The sequence below is a fragment of the Cetorhinus maximus genome, unplaced genomic scaffold, assembly GCF_964194155.1.
Source record: "Cetorhinus maximus unplaced genomic scaffold, sCetMax3.hap1.1 HAP1_SCAFFOLD_330, whole genome shotgun sequence".
Lineage (NCBI taxonomy): Eukaryota > Metazoa > Chordata > Chondrichthyes > Lamniformes > Cetorhinidae > Cetorhinus > Cetorhinus maximus.
Window position 1 is genome coordinate 76454 of NW_027596279.1, and position 5431 is coordinate 81884.

The window sequence follows — 5431 nt, forward strand, 5'->3', positions numbered from 1 at the left end:
GATAATTACACTGTGACATCAGCACACACCGACAATTGTGCGGTGACATCACCGCACTCCAGGGTATTTCCTCAACTGGTAGATTTTTCTCTGACTTCAGTGCTTCTGATATCTTTCCAGCTACAGTCTCCGACAGGAGTTTCCAAAGCTGAAAAGAGTTAAATTGTTTCACAGGTGAGTAGTTTTGACAACTCATCTACAATTTGGAGCTTTTAGTTCTTTGTTATCTGTGTGAGGTCTGACAGCTCTGCAGCTGGTGTGACTCCTTTACTGTGGATCTGATTCTGTGTCCATCCATTGCTCTGTTTCACCTCTGCCCTCCCTGATCACCTCTCTGCTGTTTTCTAACTTTTTCTGTCTCAAATAGTGGGTGTATTTTAGCTCTGTTTAGGATTTTATGGTTACTTCTGCTAACTGCTGCCCTGACCATGTGCTGCTGACTTACCAGTTATAGCTTCCCACCATGTCTTTCATAGTCAGGAGTTGTTTTTCCTGTGCTATAGTCCATCTCACTTCTACCCCTGAGCTTATATTGATGATCAGATTCTGCATCATTTTTATTCCTTGTAGTTCATTCTGCACCCCTGAAATGTTAACTCTGTTTCTCTCTCCACAGATACTTCCTGACCTGCTGAATATTTCCAGCATTTTCTCTTTTTATTTCAGATTTCCAGCAGCTGCAGTATTTTGCTATTATTTTATTGGCAGGCAAAGTTACTGAGGTGGAAATTGGCGATCTCAGTGATATGTAGTCAGAAGCTCAGCTTAGGGTGAAATATGACACTAAGACTGTGAACAGCCTGGCTCAGCCTCAAAGTTGTCAGAGAGATGGATGGCATTGATGGTCAGGGAGTGGAGTTTGTAGCAGGGACTGAAGACAATGGCTTCAATCTTCCCAATATTTAAATGGAGGAAATTTCTGTTCATCCAACACTGGATGTTAAACAAGTCAGGATGGTGTGTGACTTGGAGGGGAACTTGGAGGTGATGGTGTTCACATACATCTACCCTGGTCTTTCTAGGGGATGGAGGGTGAGGGTTTGGGAGATGTTGGTAGAATTGCAGATGCATAAAATCCCTTTCCTTCACCCCCTGCCTCTCCCATCTCCCTCTCTATTTCCCCCAGTAGATGCTGGTGTTTTGTATAGTCCCTGACCAGTTGGCAGGTTCCCCTCCCTGAAGGACATTAGTGAACCAGTTGGGTTTTTATAACAATCCAGCAGTTTTCATGGTCACTTTTTCCTGGTATTGGCCCCACAAATTACCAGATTCATTCACCTCAATTTCACAGCCTGTTTTTGTGTTATTGTGGTTTCTCTCTCATTCACTTTTGTCTATTTAAACTATTTCCCCAGGATTTTCAATTGGGAAACCCAATGTTTCATCAGAATCTAACGGTGTCGCACAATTAGTCGTAACCTGAATTTCATCGGATTTTGAACATGGAAGGAAAAAGCACCGTTCACCGTGGGGAGAAACCGTACACGTGTTCTCTGTGTGGACGAGGCTTCAGCCGATCATCTGACCTGTCAAAACATAAATGCAGTTACAGTGGGGAGAAACCATGGAAATGTGGAGACTGTGGAAAAGGATTCAATTATCCATCCAGGCTGGATACTCACCAGCGCACTCACACTGGGGAGAGGCCTTTCACTTGTTCTGTATGTATGAAGGGATTTATTGATTCATCCACCCTCCTGAGACACCAGCTCATTCACACTGAAGAGAGGCCGTTCACCTGCTCCGAGTGTCGAAAGGGATTCACTTGGGCATCCAGCCTGCTGAGGCACCAGCGAATTCACTCTGGGGGGATGCCATTTACCTGCTCCGAGTGTGGGAAGGGATTCATTCAGTTATCCAACCTGCTGACACACCAGCGAGTTCACACTGGTGAGAGGCCATTTACCTGCTCCGAGTGTGGGAAGGGATTCAGTCAGTCATCCACCCTGCTGAAACACCAGAGAGTTCACTCTGGGGAGAGACCATTCACTTGCTCCGAGTGTGGGAAGAGATTCACTCAGTCATCAAACCTGCTGATACACCAGAGAGTTCACTCTGGAGAAAGGCCGTTCACCTGCTCCGAGTGCGGGAAGCGATTCACTCAGTTATCCAACCTGCTGACACACCTGCGAGTTCACACTGGGGAGAGACCATTTATCTGCTCCGAGTGTGAGAAGGGATTCGTTAATTTATCCGATCTGTTGAGACACCAGCGAATTCACACTGTGGAGAGACAGTTCACCTGCTCCCACTGTGGGAAGGGCTTCACACAGTCATCCCACTTGCTGAGACATCAGCGAATTCATACTGGATAGAGGCCGTTCATCTGTCCTGTATGTGGGAAGGGATTCATTGTGTCCTCTGACCTCCTGAAGCACCAGCGAATTCACACTGAGGAGAGGCTGTTCAGCTGCTCCAAGTGTGGGAAGGGATTCACCTGGTCATCCCAACTGATGAGACACCAGCGAGTTCACAAATAATGAACAGGATGTTGCTGTTAATCACATCCAGGACTGAACCTTGTTCATTGTAGTCTGTTTCTGCTGATGTTAATAAACTCTAGCCCAGTTATTGGGGCTAATATTCTGGATAAGGACAAATAAAATATATTTGTGTTAAATATAGCATATTGAGTCTTGTTAATATCTCTAACACAAGTTAGTTTCTCTGGAAGGGCTCTCCCTCTCCCCTCTCTCCTCCATCCTCACCTCTAACAACAAGTGTAAGGAGCTCATGCACCTTCTTTGTCACTAAGATTGAGACAATCCGATCAGCTGCCTCTGCTGCTTCCCTCCCTTCCACTAGCCTACTGGGACAAACTGCCTCTATAATGTTCCACCTTGTCCAAGCTGTGAACCCACATCTTTCATTAGCTTCTCTCCCATCCCCCTTCCTGCCCTCTCAGTGCTCATCTTGTCCATGAGACCCACCTCCTGCTCCATCGACCGTATTCCCACTAAACTGCTGATCCCCCAACTTCCCCATGTTCACTGATATTGTTCACAGTTCTCTCTCTTCTGGTACTATCTCTCTCTCCTTCAAATCATCACACTTTCCTCAAAAAACAATTACTTAACTCTTACTGTCCTTGCAAAGTATTGACCCATCTTCAATCCCCAGTTCCTCTCTGAACTCTTGAAACGTGTTCACACCTCCCAAATCCATCTCCATCTTTCCCAGAACTCCCTGCTTGAATCCATCCAATCAGGTTTCTGCCCCTGCCACTGTACTGAAACAGCTCAGATCAAAGCCACCAATGACATCCTATGTGACAGTGGCAAAGGGAAACTATCCCTTCTCGACCTGCTTTGACAAGGTTGACCACACCATTCTGCTCCAACACCTCTCCACTGTCGTCCATGGGTGGGGCTGCTCTCTCCTGGTTCCATTCTCTATCTAATCATAGTCAGAGAATCACTTGGATTGTCTTCCCTTCCCACTCCCACAGTTACCTCTGGTGTCCCCAGAGGATCCAGCCTTGGCCTCCATTTATTTCTCAGCAACATTCTCCCCACAGCGACATCATCTGAAAACACAGTGTCAGTTATCACATGGACACTGACAGTGCCCAGCTCTACCTCAGCAACACCTCTCTCGACTTCTCCACTTTTGTTAGATTATCAGAATGTTTGTGGATGTGCAGAAATTTTCTCCAATTAAATTTTGGGAAGATTGAAGCCATTGTTTCCATTCCTGAGCTACCAACTCCATTCTTTATCCTATTTCTATCAGGTCATCTCTCAGCCTTCTCTTTTCCGGAGAAAAGAGCTTCAGGCTATTTAGCCTTTCCTGGCGATTATAACATATCCGTTCCTGTAACATTTGTGAATGAACTTTTATGTCTTTGGCCCTTGCGACGCCTGACAGCAGTTTCGAGTCTGTATGACCCTTCTTCAGAGGGCGTTTCTATTGGACAGAGTGGTTTCTGGGCCGCAGAGAATTGTGGGATTTTGAAAATGGGAGAAGAAAGCACCATTCACAGTGTTCTGCGTGTGGATGAGATTTCAGCCGATCATCTGACCTGGTCAAAACATAAATGCAGTCACAACTGAAAGCAGTTGTGCAAATGTTGACAATGGGAAGGGATTCTTTTACCCATCGAAATTGGAAACTCATTGGAGCGTTCACACTGTGGAGAGGCCATTGACTTGCTTAAAGTGTCAGAAGGGATTCACTCCGTTATCCCACCTGCAGACACACCAGCGAGTTCACACTGGGGAGAGGCCATTCATCTGCGCTGTGTGGAAAGAGATTCATTAATTTATACAATCTGATTGCACATCAAAGAGAGCTTTTAAATTTCAAGACTGTGGAAAGTGCTTTACAAGTTCTCAGGAACTGATCCGCCAGCAATGTATTCATTCTGATGAGAGGCCGTTCAGATTCCTTCTTTATGGGACTGGATTCAGGCAATCATCCCACCTCTCTCTACACAAGCGCTCTCATACTGGGGAGATGCTGTACACCTGCACCGAGTGTGGGAAGATATGCATTCAGTCATCCCACCTGCCGAGACATCAACGACTTCACAACGAACTACAGTGATTGGATTTTGCTGTTAATAATGTACAAGAATGAACTATACCCATTGGGGTCTGTTTCAGCTGATGTTAATAAACTCCAGCCCAGTTATAAGGTTAATATTCTGGATAAAGCTCAAATAAACCAACATTCTGTCAAATACAGAGGATGTTGAATTTTCAAAAACATCTCTAACACAAGTTAGTTATTTGTCACTAAGATTGAGACAATCTTGAGAATCTTGAGACAATTGAGATCAGCTGCCTCTGCTGCTTCTCTCCCTCCCATGAGTACATCCTTGTCCCCGACATCCTTGCAATTTGCATCCAATCTCCGACCACTCTTCCGTCTCCAAAATCATGCTTACCTCCCAAATCCATGCACAATGGTTCTGGAACTTAGGGGTAAAATGACATTGTGAAAGGATTGTTCACCGGCTGTTCTTACGGACAAGACGGAGTTCAAATGTTCTGTGTATGGGAAGAAAAAATAATTGTTCACACTGCCGACTGAGACTCCAGTGAGTTCACATCTAAATGTAGGTAGTTTTACTGCAGTTATTTACACCTGGGACAGTATTATGGCAGAGTACCCATGCACTTTGTTTGTCATACCAATTGACTGAATAATTTTATATTTTGGTCTTGGGCTTCGTTCGTCATCGGATCACAAAACATAATTTTCTATTCAAAAAAACGACCTCTCAATGGCAGCCTGGTTACCCAGCCTTCAACAGGGGCCAGAATGTGCCCTATCCTCACAACAGTACACATGCGAACTAGGGTGTGTGCTTGGAGCATGCGCAGTGCGGCCCATTTCATGAGCATGCGCAGTGCTGGTCTGTGACTGAAGCTGCTCAGAGCGGGTGAGAGAATGTCGAGTGGAGCAAACTAACAGAGTTAGTGGGTGT

At 45.4% G+C, this 5431-nt stretch overlaps 1 pseudogene; it reads left to right on the forward strand.

The window, feature by feature from the left end:
• The first annotated feature begins 1442 nt into the window (after positions 1-1442).
• LOC144673303 (uncharacterized) lies at positions 1443-4545 on the forward strand (annotated as a pseudogene).
• The last annotated feature ends 886 nt before the right edge of the window (positions 4546-5431 follow it).